This window comes from Aythya marila (assembly GCF_965140915.1).
Source record: "Aythya marila genome assembly, chromosome: 5".
Taxonomy (NCBI): Eukaryota; Metazoa; Chordata; class Aves; order Anseriformes; family Anatidae; genus Aythya; species Aythya marila.
In genome coordinates, this window is record NC_139046.1 from 55,534,010 (window position 1) to 55,552,912 (window position 18,903).

General features: G+C 36.8%; 1 protein-coding gene across 1 annotated transcript in view; it reads left to right on the top strand.

Annotated features, from left to right (window-relative positions):
• The window catches only part of LUZP2 (leucine zipper protein 2), a gene marked incomplete at its 3' end in the record, with an annotated part of 190,675 nt that overhangs the window by 142,974 nt on the left and 28,798 nt on the right, over positions 1-18,903 (top strand). The window lies entirely within an intron of this gene.

The following is an 18,903-nucleotide window of genomic DNA, read 5'->3' on the forward strand; positions in this document are numbered from 1 at the left end:
GTACTTTTATTTGCTGAAGAACAAAATTCTATCACTTGCTAAATGGACCATGTTTGCATAACAAATCTACGAGGAAGATGGATTTACATCAAAAACAAGTGAGAATGTTAATTCATAGGATTATTTACCTGCCAGACATTGATAATGTGTTTGTGGCATTACAGCACTCAACAGTGACACCGTTTGTGTTTTTCATAAAAAAAGTCTAATATAAAACCAGAAAACAAACTGGGAAACCCAAACAGAATTTGCCAAAAGGGATCTTTGACTCACACAACATGTCCAGGAAATGGGAACAGAGTTTAGGAGAAAGTATAATTTTAAAATAAATCTTTAATGCAAAGTGTTTTGAGTAAATAGATTAAGACATTTTAATGCAGTCAAGGTTTAACAGTGATTGACAGCTATCCTGATAATTTTCATCTCCAGGGTTACATTTTGCTTCTGTATTCAACTGGCTCAATAAATCTAGCACAAGCCTGTGATTTCAATTACAAAAGGAAATGTTACAGAAGGATGATGGATGGACAATTTAATATCCACCTTAAATTTTCATACTCTTTCCTGAAATAAAAATGGGAATTGCCAATTCATAGTCAATTTGTAATTTTTATATAGCAGCTGTTAATAAACACTATTAGTACAGTGGTTGGAGCCAAAAATTAGTAATCTTTCAGGGTGTAATGAAAATTGAAATATAATTTCAGACATCAGAATATGATTATAAAACTGGATCTCATGTTGCTAGTCTTAAAATAATTATTGGAGGTTCCTTAACTGTTTTACAGGAAGAAAACTTCACTTCAAAAAAAAATCATTAACTCTTGAAACAAAGCAGTGTATTAATAGCAACCCATGGGAATATCAGTGCCTATTTAGATTAAGATTACTGGTTCTCTACAGATCTAATCTACAGATTTTAATCTACAGATTAAGATTACTGCAGCAATGTGGGCTCTTCTCATGGGACTTGCAGGCTGAGCCCTGGGATCCCTGGAGCACATTTTTCCTAATGAGTGTGTCTGTAGAATGGTCTGCTTTCTTCTTATTGTCTTTTTCATCTGGTTGCGAATGTTTGCGCCTGTCATGAAAGCATAGGTGCACTGAAAGATAAAGCCGAAAAAGTCACTGTGCCTGTGTTTAATATTGATATAGGGTCAGAGGCTTTGAAGTATTTGAGTTCTCTTTGGTTTTGCAGGTATTATTGTAGTGCAAAAAAGGAAATGTGAATACAATGTAGAGATTAAAATTGCATTTTTTTGACATTTGATTGAAACACAAAATATTCTTCATTCTCTTTCCATAATCAAATAGATTTTGTGTTTAATGTTCCTGTTTATAAAATGTAGCAGTATTTCCATGCTGCAGTCTAAGTCCGCTCTATCCCACGAGTGTTTAAATAAGTTATACTGTCTCTTTAATAGACATTGCTCACATTTCTCTGCACATGGCATATGCCATGAAAATGTCTGCAAAAATAATGGTTTGCAGTCCTGCTCTTCCACATATTGACACCTCATTATTATAAATCTGTGCATTATCTGTGATTTTAAAACCATTGAAATCTGCTACTGTGAAATAGGTTGTCAAGTAATCATAGTCAGTCCAGAATTATACTCTCTACATCTGTGCTGTATTATGAAAGGCTTCTTTTTTATGACACCCATTCTTATGCATCTTTTCCTTGGCTTTGTTTTACTCTTAAACCAAGTAAATCTAACTACAGGTGTATCGTTTTCTCTATTACATTTGCATAAACATTTTAATATAACAGGATAGTATTTATGTGAATGTAAATGTGTTTGATTACTTTAAATAAGTTTTCCTATGTCAAAATGGGAACTTCAGATGAGCGGTACTTAAGCGTCTTGTCATGTCTGATAAGTAGCAGTTTAACCTTCAGGAAAGAAATGATCATTTGTGTGGCAAATATCTTATTTCAAAGATATTCTCATCCAGCCTAAAAAGTGTTTTCCAGAAACGTCAAACTTATTTTAAATCTGTGAAAGAGTACATCATATGATGTATGACATCAGTATCATTTCAGAACAGTCATCTACAAGATTGGGCTGCTTCTCATTAAAAACAATTTGGATATGAAAGTTGTATTTCTGTAGAGAAGATGCTTAAAACAACATGGTATAGATAGGATAATTAGAAATTAAATTGACAGATTTCTTATGAAAGGTTCATTTTAAAAAGATGATTTGCTAAGGAGTTATTTGGGTCTTTCAGGAAGCTAATATGAAGAAATCTAAGTTTAAAAAAATCAATGTAAATCTGTAAGAAAAAAAAGTGCATAAATCAGGGGGAAATATGTTGATCTGGATAGCTCAGGAATTTGGAATAGTGAGTGGTAATGGGAAATTCTTACATTTAAATCATAGATAGAGTTTGCTTAAATTGGTCAGAAGCAGTATCAGTCTGATGCACATTTTGCTATGTTTTAAAAGAGTTAATATGTAAAATTTACTACAGTGTAAAATACAGGATTGGCAGTAATATTTCAGACCAAACCCACTTGAGCCATCATTTACCCATCATAACACAGATGTCAGTGGTGAAAGTATTTACCATTATAAATGGATTGAAGACTGTGTGTGAGTTCAATGGCAGTAACACCTCCAAGGAAACCACACACAATCAGAAAGCTGGCCATTAATCTTGATTTATGAGGTCTTTAACTTTCTAGATCATGACAATTCTTTTTATTATACAGTTTCTTTTTGCACCATCATGTCCCAGCAAGTAACCATTATGTATTCTGGAAATGGAAAATCTTCCCAAGTGAGTTTAGAGTTGCCAGAGCTGGCTTCAGTGGCAGCAATTTCCTTGCCTCATTCCCATGAACAGAGGTCATGAGGAAAGGGAAAAATTATGATGATGAGGAGGGCTAAAACTCCACTTTGCTCTCCCTTTAAATCTCTAAATGAGTGCCTAAGGACCTGGAATTTCATAGGCATTTAGGTACTGGAAGAGTGTATTGTTAATGGATAGATATTATAACATTGACTAGATTACCCACCACGGGAAATGTGGTTTGGGGTAATTTGTGAATTGTGTACTGGTTCTGCCTTCCTGTTGAGGCCTTTTCTGCACTAACTGTAGCTTGGCATAAAAAACAACTCAGAAGTTGTAGAGCTCTTCTCAAATATGTGGAGTTATTAGGTGGAATGCATTCTTACTCAGTTTGCTTTAATTCCCCTTTCTGAAAAAAAAAGCTAACATTACACTTAATAAATATTTTATTTAATAGATATCATTCAAATATATTTGGCTGTGGAGTGTAAAGATACCTGTACCTAGAATGGAACCAAATAAGATTCAGTAATTTGGAATATTAATGGTATACCAAAATCAGAAGTGAAACAGAGAAAAAGTTTCTATTTGCAGTGGTGAGGTTGAATACAGAAATAATGGACCATACGGTGACAAGGATACCAGAATAATCACATTGCTCCGGGGTGTTTTTGCCTAACTTTGTTTCACATATTCCCCAAATGAATTCTTTCATTATAAATGCCCTGTGGGTTTTTTGTATTTTGTGAACTGCACTATTTTAAGAGTAGAAATATCCAAGAATTTCGAACTGTGAAGAAAATAACACCCCCTTCCCATACAGTGCATAATTTGAAAGAACATATTAAATGCCACTTCAGTGTCCTAGTCTTGATAGAGAATATATAGACTGAGTATGAATGAGAACTATCCTGTAGAAAAGTAGGGAAACGGCTATTCCAGTGTGAATGCATTGAATGCATTTTCAAAAGATAGCAAAATCTCACAAAAAAATTACACTTTCCTCCTGGCAACTGCTGCAAGGAGCTCTTGCCTCTGTATTGGATATTCTGACTATTGTGTATTCCAGCATACGTGGATCAATGTAAAAATCCAGAAAATTTGAAGTACTGTGGGCTATCATCCTTTCTCCCAGAAATAAATATACTTCATGTGCTATCTAAATGAGTTTCAGGAAATTAATACTAGCTTTAAGCTTAGGAAAGTGTTCTTCTGGGCCTCAGCTTGTGAAACTGTTCAAGGAAGGTACATGTCTGGATATTTGGTCAGAATAGGCCAGACAGAAAAGCATTTTGGAATGGCCATGTAGAGCCGAGCCCAAGTTTTCTGTGTTGGCACTTCCATGTATTTAGGTTAAATTTAGGCTTGCAATTATTTTGAAGGCATAATGAGCATCTGCTAAAGACACTGACCAGGGCTGCTGAAAATATGAGATGCCTTTACTGTGAGGAATCTAAGTTTCCTGACTTAACTTTTTCAGGGTTTGGTGGTGGTTGTTGCTGTTGTTTGTATGTGTGTTTTTTAACCTAGAAAAAGGTTATGATTCATCTAGTGAAACAGAACATTTCTTAGGCTCTAGACCCTTAAACATTTCATTCTACAAAACTAGAAATGATTGATAAAAATATTTTATATGAAATAATGATAGAGTAGTTAATTACTTATACTGAATATTAGTCATAGAAAATTGTGTATCATATTACTGATAAGACTAGGATATTATAGTGATAATTGACTAGAAATTTGAAAGGAACTGTAATTACATGTGTAGATTTCTTCAAAATATGCATAAACATTTTGAAAGACTGAAGAAACATTAGGGATGTGTAGGTTGGGTCCGTCCATGTTTATGAAGGATGAACAATTTTTTTTTATTTTCATATTTATTTGTAGATCATTGAAAACTAATACAATAGCTTTAGATTAAAGAAAATATAACCAGCTGAGTGTAGCAATATATCATCTCATCCTTTTCCCTTTGTAGGTCAGAACACAAACTTAGAACAAATTACTAAAGGAAATAATTTCTGTTTTCTAAAAGTGGAACTATTACTGATCAGATAATGTGTTGTAAGATTCCACTACTCCAATATTACAATATTTTATATTGTAATATAAATGAAGGTTCTGACTCCTGAACAAAGCGGCTGAAAATTTGTTGCTCAAGAAACTATGAAAAAAAAAACTTGAATAAAATTGTGGATTTACTTGTGTCATAAGTCTCTAAAAGCTTTTCAAGTGCATCTGATTATTTTTACTTAGGGGTGACCTCTGTTGCTACAACATGCTGAAAAAATAACTAGGAAATTATTTCTCTTTAGGTAGTAAATTTCAATCTGACTTGTATTGTGTCAGGAAGCATTCCAAATTTTGTTGGTAATAACCCCGCTTCAGAGATCAAATGACAAGTCAAAGGTGTTCTTTTGAAAAATACAAGATGTTAGGCTGAATTTAAAAAAATGCTAGTGTAAGGGATTGGATACTTGACATTCACAATATGCATATGCTTTTTGGTTACATAGTCTCTCTTTCACGGGAGAAAACCAAAGCTCTATAAAGTAAAATATTTATGACTGTTCTTTTCCAATTTTCTATTGATTTTGCTGAGTACTTCCTTGCTGTTGCCCAAATCACTTTGATCACATTCTGCATCTACTTGGTATTTTGTACCACGAGGGCAGAGTAGCTCAAGGTTTTCCTCTTTTCCCCCACCTTTCATTTTTCCCTTCCTTGTTTCTAAGTAGTCATGATCACTTCTCCTAACATACCACTTTTGAGCATTTTTCTCTCATTCTGCCTAGCTAAATATTCCTCTCTGAGTCTCCTATTCCTTCCCCAAACTTAATAAATTACATGACACAGTTTTTCTATAAAATGAATATTCAGGCCTCAGGGTCCGGTGTTGTCTGAGGCAGGTTTGTTAAAGGGTCTGTTTCAAAAAGATAATAAAATAAAAGCTTAGACCTGAAACTGTGATGGATTTTTAGCCTGTTTAGTTAGCTGTGGTGGTAAGTGAAAACTCCATGTAATTGTAAAAACCACATTGAGCAAAACTTCTTTGATGTAAAATTGAACTCCGGGATAATACAAACCAATACAGATGTAGCCATGTGTGTTTGAATCTCTTCAGAAATTCTCTGTTTTAACAACAGAGGAGAAAAATAAATAAATGTATACCCACCTTTACCAGAGGAAACAGGGTTTAAGCTAAGGGCAAAAAATACAACATGTGTGGCCAACTATGAGTAAACAGAAAAAACGTCAAGGACAGCCTTAGGAAGGCTGCTTCTGTGGTAGCTCACTGCTTTTCTACATTTGTTTCCTCCACTTTTATTTCTGACAGAGTTAATGAGATATCACTGGCACCTGCAATTTCAGTGACCTGTAGTTCATTGCATTCAGCACAGGGATTGGGAAACGGTAATTAAAAAAAGAAAAAGGCTATTAATAAATGCAGAGTCAGCCGTATGTGTAATATGCAGTAGTGACATCCAATCATATAACCCTTTCCTAACACACAAACATTATGAAAGTAAAATAGCATTGAAAAATGACATCTTCCTTTGGTTTAGAATTTAATTTCAGAGTAAGGAATACATGTGCCCTTCTAAGGTACTTACATTACAGAGCTCAGGTACTAAAAGTATCTTTAAGCCTAATGTAGTAAGAGATTTGTTTTTAGAAAGATGAAAAGTAATCTAATTGCAGAAGCATGACTAGAATAAACTATTCGCTCATGAAGGTCTCTCCTGTTCAGTTTTTATAGCTCTCTGTAGGCTTATAGACTTTTATTATCATTTTGATCAACTAGATACCAACCATAGTCTTGTATTAGTTTTGCTTTAATGATGATTCATAAGAGAACATCAACAGGTTCTCATACCTTTTATTTCCTGAATTTGTTTCAGATTGAATGTTTTTCATATTTCCTAAGAAAGCTTCCACCTAACTTTTTCTAGAGTCCTTTTTCTTCAGTGACTAATTTTTAATAAAATTTTATTATATGCAGGAAAACATTTAACACCAGATATCGTTAAAATGAAAGCTGAAGCTGTTTGATTTTATTGCTTACATTTAAGAAGTCTTCATTATTAGAACATTATCTTGACAGTAAGTTAGTTTTAGAGAATTTTTTTTTTATTTTTTATTTGTTAACTAAGTACAATCAAGGGAAGCTGGAGGGGGAAAAAAGCACCTGGCATCTCTTATGTAGTCCGTATCCCAGAACTACATCACTCTCATTGAAGTTGCTGACATGATCTTTATAATTACCCTCATTTCATAGATTAAGTGTTTGACCTCTCTCCTTCTTGTAATCGGGTATAAGTAGCTGAACTGGACCATTACCCGAGGGATCCTATGACTCTGAAATTAGCAGAGGGCTAATGGGTTGAGGGCTAATTTGTGACTACTGCTCTTTCTCTGGCTGTTAAATGCAGTTGTTTGCCTGTGTATGAGGAAATGTCTCTGAAGAATGTCTTTTGTTTTTTTTTGTTTTTTTTTTTTTTTTAGATTCATGTTTTATTTCTATAAAGTCTCCCACAATACTGTGGACTACTATTTGACAGTGGCAGAAAAATTGATGGGAGCATGGAGCATGTCATGTTTAAATTTCCTAAGGAATGTGTAAAATACTACCAAAGTAAAAAAAAAGTCATTAGGTATAGCTAATGGTCTTGCATGGACCTGGGGTAATCTGGGATAAGCAAACAATTTACATCCATCTTCTCAAATTCTGCTCCAGTCTAAAACCAGGCCTCAGTGCTAGAGCAGCCTCAGGCTGCCTGTGAAGATAAATAGCTTTCTGGAAAAGCTTATTATTCTTTTTCTTTAGCAGAGGGAGAGGAGATCCCCTTAATTTCATATCAGGTATATTTTTAGTGATTCCTGTCCTCTCCTACTGAAGTGATGGACTTTTTCAACATGTTTGTTTGTTTGTTTGTAGTCTCCCCTGTTGACAGTAGAGATGATTGGGTACAAACAGAGTATTTTTAATTTTAGTTCACGTTCCAATTAGCAGAGAGCTGGTAACACATTGCTTTATCTTACGACTTTATGAGCTGATGCGCTTGTTACATGTTCCATTAGAAACCATGGATATGTAGAAAGGCTGTCTATTGTAATTCTTCATTTTTTGATGACAGCAATGAAAAAGAAACAGAACTTATTCAATTCCATATTAGTAAACTGGTTTTAAAATTTGTTAGTATTAATGCTTTTTTCTAACTATGTTCTGTGTAAAAAGATATAAAGTGTGCAGAAGATCTAATTAATCATTTTAAAAGGCTTACAAACTTGAATGTAATTGTGAAAGTACTCCCAAGGGGTATCCAAGGGGTAACCCAAGGGGTACCCAAGGGGTAACCCTTGTTACCCAAGGATGAGCAAAGCTTTACATTATAATTATTAATGTGGTTATCCTGTATACAAAATCTATTAATCTACTGTTGCAAATTTTCACTTAATAGGCAGAGCCAAGAGAGGTGCATTGGAGATACCTGTGTTCTCTTATTTGAGCAAAGACATGATTTGGAAAACATTCAAGGATGTATCAATACTTGAAAATTGGATATTTGGGCCATTAATACTGAATTTTCTAATAATTTGTTTAAAACCATTGTGCTGAACCATCAAGGATAAAAAATGCAGAATAGACTGGTGGCAAACCTAAGACAATCAAGTTCTATTCAGTTTTGAGTAATTTAAGAAATCACGTACTGGGCTGAAACTGAAATCTTATTCCCTAATTCTTAAGCTGTCCCCCATTCCAAATTTATTGTTCTTTAAATCTCAAATGTTATTTTATTTTTCTAAGAAAGTAGTATTTTAAAGGAATGTGCTCTCCGTTCATGAAAAAGGTAACATTCAATTAAAGGAAAAAAAAAAAAAAAAAAAGGCTTTTAGTATCAAGCTTAAACTTGTTCAGCTCTTAAAATTAAATAGGTAGTGTTTAAATTGAGTGTTTGAAATGATAAAAAATGGGGTTGTAAAGTTAATGTTTAATTCTTTCATTAATAATTTTTGTGATGGTGTATGGGTTATGTATAGACTCCTATTTTCTACTATTTTTAAAAAATATTTCTCGTTTCTGTTAATATAACTGTGGTCATGATGACAGTAGTGTTGTCAGGGACTTTTTTATGATGATATGATGATAGCTGTTTTTGTAAGATGAGCTTAAAGAAAAAGATGATTGGAAGGAAACAGTTTATCTTTGAAAAGCTCCCTTTAGCAGGATTCCTGCTTTTTCTTAAATCAATAAAGGGCCTCTTTTGAGGCATGCTTGGGGAAAAATACCCCAGTCTTGAAACGAAAATCATTCCTGTTAACTCGGTTCTGTAACTTAGCTCCTGCTTCAGAAGGGTTCCAACTTCACTGAGCCTGTCGTCCTGTGGTCTGTGAGTCCTCTGGAACCTTGAAAATGCAAATGCTCATGTTTGTGACTGTAACTTCAGTAGCTGCTTACGTTCATCTGGGAGGCTGTAATTGCCTATAAAGCATATTCTGACACAATGTATTATTTCTGCTCTGAAATGTAAGAAGTGTTATACAGTGTTCATTATCCCCCAGCTAATTGCTTTTTCCTTGGTAAAGGATGTAGAAAATCAAGGTACTTATTAAAGCAACATGTTGATTTGGTTGCTTCAGTTTCTTAAGTATTAACAAGTAAAACAGCAATAAATGAATAAATAAAACAAAACCAACAACAACCACAAAAAAACATCTTAAGATGTTTAGGTACGATAAAAGTTGTGTAAAATAAAGTTTTGAAGTTTTTTTTCTGCCTCGAAGAACAGCCTGTTTGAAAACTTGAGAAGTTGTAGAAAAGTGAAAAGAATTAGATAAAGGAGTTTGTACTCATGTTAAAATCAAAGAAGCAAAATGGTGCAGAGCTCCCTTTGTCCTTGTCCAAGGGAAGTTTCCAGCTGCCTGAAGGGGGGGGGGGGGGGGGGGGGGGACAGTGGTGGTGGCCCCCTTGTGCTGTGGAGAGCTTCCAGCTCCCTGTAGCATGGATTGTGATGGGGTAGAGAGATGGTGTGCTGTGGCAAGATCACTTTGCCCATGGTTATTGGGAGCCTCCACCTTCCTCTAGGGACATGATGCAGTTAAGTTTGTGACTGTGTGTATTTTATTATCATAGGCCAATGTAGATCCAGACTCTCTGCCCTGCCTGGCCCTTCCCTGCTCTCCCTTTTCTGCCCTTGCTCACCTGGTTGCTCATCTGCTAGCCTGGTCTGGTGCAGCATTGTAATATTTGTCTGGCTTTGACAAGGCGTCCCCAACACCAGTGTGGTGCCAGGAGTCTGGTGGCTGCATGCTGTGGCATAGCCCTACCATCACCAGGGCTGGTGCATCACTGGGATATGGCTAATCCAGGAAAAAATAATAATAATAATAATAATAATAATGAGCAACTGATAAAGTGAGGGAATTAAATCAGGTAGCTCTAGAAGCATTTGAAAGAGCAGCAGCTCAGCAGAGGTTAAGAGAGAATTAAAAGCAGAAGGTTCTATCCACTACCCAATTTTAAGAACTTGTGTTGCTACTTGCTGCTGAAATTTGTGGGTTTGAAGGTTAAATTCTGGAAGAAAAAGGATTGTCAAATTGACTGGTTTCTACACCTTTTGAATTAAGACATGTCCAGTATCAAACCCTGCATCCATGAGTTGCTGATGACACAGAGGATGTCTCAGAGAGAACAGCAAGACTTGTGTCTTGCTCTTCCTGACAAGAATTAGAGATTTTGCTAGGGACTGTCATGTGCCTCTGTGTGCTTGTCACTTCGATCAAACACTGGAACAAAACACATTTATTAAGTTCTATCTCCTTGGTTCACTGCAAACTATTACATTTTCTGTAAGTGTCAGGACAAGAGGCAGTGGGCACAAATTAGGACATGGGAGTTTTCCTCTGACCATCAGGAAACACTTGAGCACTGTGTGGGTGGCAGAGCACTAGCACAGGTTGCCCAGAGAGGCAATGGGATTTCCCTCCTTGGAGATCTTTAAATGCCGCCTGGACATAGCCCTAGGCAAGTGGCTTTGGGTGACCCTGCTTGAGCAGGGGGGTTGGATCAGGTGGCTTCCAAAGGCCCCTTCCAACTTCAACATTTCAGTGATTCCGTGAAAATGTTTCATAAAGAGTTAAGAATATACAAATAAAGGTCCGTGTGAGAAAGTCATTCAGTGCAATAGGATAGAACAAAAAGTACTCTCAGATGGGAGTTATTTTTTTTATATGTATGTATATACTAATGTTCTAATTGAATTGATTTGTTATTTTGAGGCAAGATAGGTTGACTGGGCATAGTGATTAGTAGAACAATGAGCACCAGCAGATGATGGTGAACAGTGCCCAACAAGTGGAAGAATAAGATCAAGCTGACTTTTCTCATAACAAGTTAGTGATGGTAAGGGACTACTGATCTAGATGCCTTTCATCTAGTAAGGGAGATTGATCTAGGAATTGATTAAGCATTTTGAAAATTTTAAGAAAGGAAAACTCATTGAAATTACCATTTTCTCTGAAAATAAAAGTTATAGCATTGTCTTTGAATTTCATGTACAGCAGCAATTCAAGTCAGGAAGTCCAAATCAGGAGTCTGGTAAGAGTATTGAAATGATGCACGAAGTACAAAAAATAATTTAAATGACATCTGTAGCAGTAGTATTAGAGATTTTTCTTTAATTTTCAGACAACCGAAATGCAGCATACTGTTTGAATAGGATGACTTGAACTTTTCAGTAATCAAAAGCATATTATTTTAAAAGTAAATTTAAAAGAGTTGTAAAAGCTAATCTAAAGAGGGGAGAGAGAAGGTTTATTTATATATACATAAAATGCATTTATTTGTACCCATGAGTATCTACCTCCTTCTCTAGCCATCCTCAAATTTTGCATAGTACAAAATGTTAGGTACTCCAACTTGCCCAATCTACAAGAAAGCAGATGATAAAGTTTAATAATGATAAAGAGAATGAAAAATTCTAGGTTTAAACCATAAATACATGTGATCAGCATTTATAACTATATTAACAAGTTTTTCTCTAATAACGCTTTCTCTATAATTATATATATGATGGTTGAAGGAATATTTGTTCTATTTTTCAAATCTAGTCAAGTCTACTTCCTTTTCCCGTTGTTTTGGCTGCACACAAATTTGCAGTAAACATCTAGAACTGTTGCTAAACAAATGATTATTAGAAGAAATATAAAGTGAAATATGCCATATCAATTGTACTAATTGCATTCTGAAACTAGACATAGGTGCTCACAAGTAATTGGGCTAGTCAAAAATAAAATTGTACCTATGTACTCATGGCTTCTGATATCTGTTGGAATAATATTTTGGTATCAGTGAAAATTGGCATCTGCTATGAATTATTTATACTGAGAATAGAAAAAAACATGCAGACCAAAAAAAAAAAAAAAAAAAGAAAAAAAGAATGCGGACATATAATCTCAGCTGGCATATTTGCCACAGAAGTTTTCTATAATTTGTTGTATACCTTAAGATTTTTAATGTACCAGTATATCATTTGTATAAAAACTCCTTTAAATTAATGTTTTCATTCATGTTCTCAGCACCAGAAATTTGGAAAAAAAAAAAAAAAAAAAAAAAAAAAAAAGTTATAAACATGCTGTGATCCGGTTAAATTATTTAAATCCAGATTCTGTCTGTTCACTGGAAAAACAGACTAGGCAACTTTCTCTCTTTCTCCTGTCATCCATAGTTCATCTAGGCAGAATTAAAACCACCCTCAGTTCTCTATTACCCTTAAGCGCTTTTTGGTTTTCAGATATTAGAAGAGCTGAACAGACAAAATCTAGACCAAGACAATACATTTCTTTACTTGATAATTTAACATCTGACATTGTGTCATCATTACCGAGTGTTCCTGGAAGCATTCTAATGCCTAGAAGAAAATGCCACCTGAAAATGCCACCTGAAGCTCTAGGACTTTGCTGTCCAGTCCATTGTTATTTATTAATTTAAATTGCCTAATGTGAGTTAAGCTCTTTCCAAACACTTGGAAAGGCACATTTTGTAGTTTTAAGAGCCTACAGGAAAAACTCTTTCCCTGTCAAGCTAATATATCACAACTGACTCCAGTGCAGTGCTGGCAAATTACATAGTGGCATGTCATCCCAGCAAGAGCCCAAAATAATGAAGAAAAAGGACATAGATAAGCTCATGACGTATTACTAAGTCAAAAGTTACTAAGAGGAAATGTGATGAAAGAAATGATGTGGAAACAAATTCATGCATTAGTGAGCAGTATGTCTAACGCTGTCTTTTTCCCTTGTAAGCCCTGCCTGTTCTCTATTATGGAGATTGACACTATCTTGATGAAACTTGGTTTTAGACTACTTTTCATTATTCTAAATTATTTACAATAGGAATCGTTAAGCATGGGATCAAGGATAATGGTAAACTTTGAAAGGAAGAGATAATAAATATTAAGCTCTTCCAATTATACTCATCCTATGGTTCTTGAGTTTCCTTTTTTATTTTCAAATTTAACAATGACAATTATCTGTTCAATGTTTCACCAATCACTTAATGGAAAGGTTCTATAAGTTACAGATGATGGTATTCGTCAAGTCTAAATTTATGTACAAATACTGCTGTGTTGTTTATTTGGTCATCATACTAACATGACCAACAGTCAGCTTGGAAATAAGTGATGGCATTCTAGCAGGAATTCATTTTCTAGTTTTAGTACCCTTCAAATACTGAGTAGAAGGGGACTGAAATCTATGATTCTTAGTGCAACGGTATAACTGAAGAGAGAAGCAGGGTGTTTGTAATTGATATTTTTCTTTTCATAAGCTTACATTCCCATTACAGTAGTGAAGTGAAAACAATAACCCCAGCTGTCTTTAATTGAACTATCCTGAGGATCCAGAGCAGTCTAGCTTCAGCTGGCAGTGCATACAAAAGGCAGCAGGGAAAGCTGAAGAAGAAAGGAGGACTATCAGCCTTGTTGGTTAAAGCTAGCTGTGTCAAGCCCAAGTGACATGCGACAGTATTTTCCTATTCTTCCTGATTTTTAGGCAGATTCTTCAGTATTTGCTACTGTGCAAACACTGCTGAGTTTGTAGTGTTGACATAGAATCTCTGTTGTTTGTTGGTGTCGTTTTCTCCCCGGGACTATTTTAGAGCTTTCCAGTCGTTGGTTACTTGATTAGAAAAATTCTCAGCAGGAAAGTAAATGAATGTTTGTGATAGCAGACCTGTGAGGGATACACAACCACATTTGGCAGGAGCACATAATAAACTATGCCTGTAAGTACAGCTAATAGCTCAAACAGTAAAGGGATGAATTCATTTTATAAAGGAAAGCTTTCTAATATTTTAATCAAACAAAGTAATAAAAAGAAAAAACTCAATGTATTTCTAAAATGCACGTCCTTCAATAGAAGCACACATGTATTGAGCAGATCCAGCAGTTATATTGCAAAAAATAACAGCATAATATCTTGATCCTGTGTTTGCCCCACTATTTGCCGTTTCTTTCTTTCTCTTTCTTTTTTTCTATTTTTTTCCTTTGTATTGCTGAGAGTGTTGTTACTGATTCTTGTAAAGAACTTAAATCAAAATACAACCACAAAGTGCCTCTGCAACCTCTGTACCAACCTCGCAAATAATTTCTCTAAATCTCTGTGGAGAATTTGAGATTTTTGCTAATGCCTTTACTTCCTTTGGTCTGTTTTACTGTGAGAGCACTGTGAGTACATGTTGTGTGGGCTTATTTAATTATTTGAACTTTTTATTCATCTTATCTGCTGTATTGTAGCACGTGATATGAATTTAAGAATGTACCACATTTCTTTCTTTTTTAACCTTGAAAATGTCTCAGAATATTTTCTGCTTCAGTTTCTTTCCAAAAAAAATTCTGCCCTGAAGGAACTTCTTCAATTGAAAAATAAACGACTAGGTTAAACCTAAATTATACTTTGAACAGGATGCTTATTCACATTTTTGTAATGGTCCAAAATAAAGATTGTCTAGTCAGTGAGTTACCAGATCTTTCACTGAACAAGTACAATTAGAATGAAAATATCAATGGTTACATGTATATTTATACTTACATAGACATATATATATAAGCTTATATGTTCATTTATCTATATACATTTACCTGTAGCATTTTCTATATCACTTTCTCTTTTCTCATGAAATGGTTGCCTTTCAATAACCAGTGAAAGTTAATAGTCCATTTCTTTCTGCACTCATATACAGTGTGTTCTTCTAAGTTTATAAAGTAAATATCAGTGACCCATGTACATCAAGAAGAAAATCTGTCCCACGGTCAACAACATACTTGTCATGAGTTGTTGATTACAGCTTAACTGGGAGAAAAGGTGAATAAGAGGAAAATGTATTTGATCACTAATTCTCGTATTGTGAAACGGTGTTAATGGATTCATGTCAGAGGTGCCTCATCTCTGCATCAGAATTCCATTAGCTGCCCATGGGATCCAATACAGAAGAGCAAAAAAATAAATTTGTAAATACGATGGCTTTTATACAGGTAATTGCTCAAATTTATTAGATAACCTGAAGGAAAATTACTTTAGTAGTTAGCAGACAGTCACAACAAATAGGTGATAAATACAAACAGATATACAGATTGAATTTCATCTGACTTATATAAACTTTGGTTTAATATTATTTTCGGGGGGGGGGAGGGATGAAACAACACCCTGTGGTGAATAATGAATGGATGGGTGACTCAGAAAAGAAGAAAGGAGAAAGAAAGTGTGAAGTAGTGAAATAATCTTGATAATTTAACACCAGAGAGAAACTTCTTAGCTTTATGATGCCTTTGAATTCAGACGGCTAAGAGCTGTGCATAAATCAGAAGAAAGCTTATCTGAAAATTTGAGTTTATTATTTCTAAGCTATTTTGCATATGAAACCATAGATATAGGGCTGTGGAATACCTCACTATTAAAGAACTATGAATAAGAAAACCACAGTTGTACTAGTTAAAAACTTTATCGGAATTGTTGCTGATCCAGAGTGGAAGTAGTATTATTTGTAGAGAAAAAAAGAGCTATTCTTCCCTTGTGTGTTGTGTTGCAAGGTGTGCATCCTTGCTATTCAGTGCTACTAAGGGAGGGCTGATAATGAAAGAAACATGTTCCCCCTCTCTTCTCGCAGGTGAAGGAAAATAAAAAGGTTAGTTCTTTCTTAAATTCAGTACTTTTATTCTGTCCAATATTCACAGAATATTGATGGAGAAACATTGGTGCAGACATTTATATGTGAATTATGTAGCTTTCTAATGCTGTTTCTCTAACCACTGCCCCTCTATGCTTTGTGCCTTAGGGTGTGCAATACTAATATGAACAGCTCTGGAAACCTTTTGAATTAAACCAAATTTAACAATGCGGGAATTCACTGCTTGCATCTTGTCGTGGTTTAACCCGACCGGCAGCTAAACACCACGCAGCCGTTCGCTCACCCTCCCCCCTCCCTCTCTGGGACGGGGGAGAGAAATGGAAAGTGAAGCCCGTGAGTTGAGATAAAGACAGTTTAATAAGACAGGAAAAAAAAAATAACAAAAATAATAATAACAATAATAATAATGATGATACAATGGGGATAATACGAAAGTAATAATAGTATGTACAAACAAGTGATGCACAATGCAATTGCTCACCACCCGCTGACCGATGCCCAGCCTAACCCCGAGCAGTCCGGCCCCCCTCCCCCCGGCTAGCCACCCCTATATATTGTTTAGCATGACGTCAGATGGTATGGAATACCCCTTTGGCTAGTTTGGGTCACCTGTCCTGGGTCTGTCCCCTCCCAGCTCTTACTGCACCCCCCAGCCTGCCCGTTGGCAGGACAGAGCAAAGGCTGAGATGTCCTTGGCTTAGTATAAGCACTGCTCTGCAACAATTAAAGCATCGGGGTGTTATCAGCACTCTTCTCATTCTAAGCCAAAACACAGCATTCCACCAGCTACTAGGAAGAAAATTAATTCTGTGCTAACTGAAACCAGGACATCTATCCACCCCTTATTCCATACCATTTATGTCATGCTCAGGTTACACTCTTTTCCATACATTCTAATTAGTCACCTATAGTAATCATGGTAGTGAAAACATACAGTATAATATACTATTTAACATGGTGCAATTCAGTTCATGGGCTATTCTCACCCAGTATTAAATCTCCTTGAGGTACACACCGGACCTCTCCGTTCTTTTGCATCACCCACCAAGTATATCCAGGTCCCTGAGCGAAAATAATTCCACGAATAGGTTTGCCTTTTCCTGAGGCAGGAGTAGCCCAGACTGTTTTACCCAGCATATTTTTTACATGCACTACAGGAACTTTATCCCCATCTACAGTACGTAACAGGTTTGATTGGGCAGGTCCAGCTCGGTTGGTAGATCCCCTAGTATTGACTAACCAGGTGGCCTTTGCCAAATGCGTATCCCAGTTTTTGAACGTCCCAGCGCCCATTGCTTTCAAGGTAGTCTTTAACAGGCCATTGTATCGTTCAACTTTCCCGGAGGCTGGTGCATGATAGGGGATGTGATACACCCATTCAATACCATGTTCTTTGGCCCAAGTGTCTATAAGGTTGTTTCGGAAGTGAGTCCCATTGTCTGATTCTATTCTTTCTGGGGTGCCATGTCGCCATAGGACTTGCTTTTCAAGGCCCAGGATGGTGTTCCGGGCGGTAGCATGAGGCACAGGATATGTTTCCAGCCATCCGGTGGTTGCTTCCACCATTGTAAGTACGTGGCGCTTGCCATTGCGAGTTTGAGGGAGTGTGATGTAATCAATCTGCCAGGCCTCTCCATATTTATATTTCAGCCATCGTCCTCCATACCAAAGAGGCTTTGACCGTTTGGCTTGCTTGATTGCAGCACATGTTTCACAGTCATGAATAACCTGTGCTATAGCGTCCATGGTCAAGTCCACCCCTCGATCACGAGCCCATCTGTATGTTGCATCTCTACCTTGATGGCCTGAGGTGTCATGGGCCCATCGGGCTATAAATAATTCACCTTTATGCTGCCAATCCAGGTCCACCTGAGCTACTTCAATCTTAGCAGCCTGATCCACCTGCTGGTTGTTTTGATGTTCTTCAGTAGCCCGATTCTTGGGCACATGAGCATCTACGTGGCGTACTTTCACAGCCAGGTTCTCTACCCGAGCAGCAATATCTTGCCACAATGCAGCAGCCCAGATAGGTTTGCCCCTACGCTGCCAGTTGTTTTGCTTCCATTGCTGTAACCATCCCCACAGGGCATTTGCTACCATCCATGAATCGGTGTAGAGATAGAGAACTGGCCATTTTTCTCGTTCAGCAATGTCTAAAGCCAGCTGAATGGCTTTCACTTCTGCAAACTGACTCGATTCACCTTCTCCCTCAGCAGCTTCTGCAACTCGTCGCGTAGGACTCCATACAGCAGCCTTCCATCTCCGATGCTTCCCCACAATACGACAGGACCCATCAGTGAACAGGGCATATTTCTTTTCATTCTCTGGCAACTGGTTGTACAGTGGGGCTTCTTCAGCACGACCCACCTCCTCCTCTGATGATATCCCAAAGTATTTGCCTTCTGGCCAGTCCATGATCACTTCCAATATTCCTGGGCGACTGGGGTTTCCTATTCGAGCCCGCTGAGTAATCAGTGCAACCCACTTGCTCCATGTAGCATCAGTTGCATGATGCGTAGAGGGGACCCTTCCCTTGAACATCCAGCCTAGTACCGGTAATCGGGGTGCTAGGAGGAGCTGCGCTTCAGTACCGACCACCTCCGAAGCAGATCGAACTCCTTCATATGCTGCCAATATCTCCTTTTCAGTTGGAGTATAGCGGGCCTCAGATCCTCTGTATCCCCGACTCCAAAACCCCAGAGGCCGACCTCGAGTTTCCCCAGGTTCTTTCTGCCAGAGGCTCCAGGTGGGGCCGTTCTCCCCGGCTGCAGTGTAGAGCACATTCTTTACATCTGGTCCTGTTCGAACTGGCCCAAGGGCTACTGCATGGACTATTTCCTGCTTGATTTGTTCAAAGGCTTGTCGTTGTTCAGGACCCCATTCAAACTCATTCTTCTTGCGAGTTACTTGGT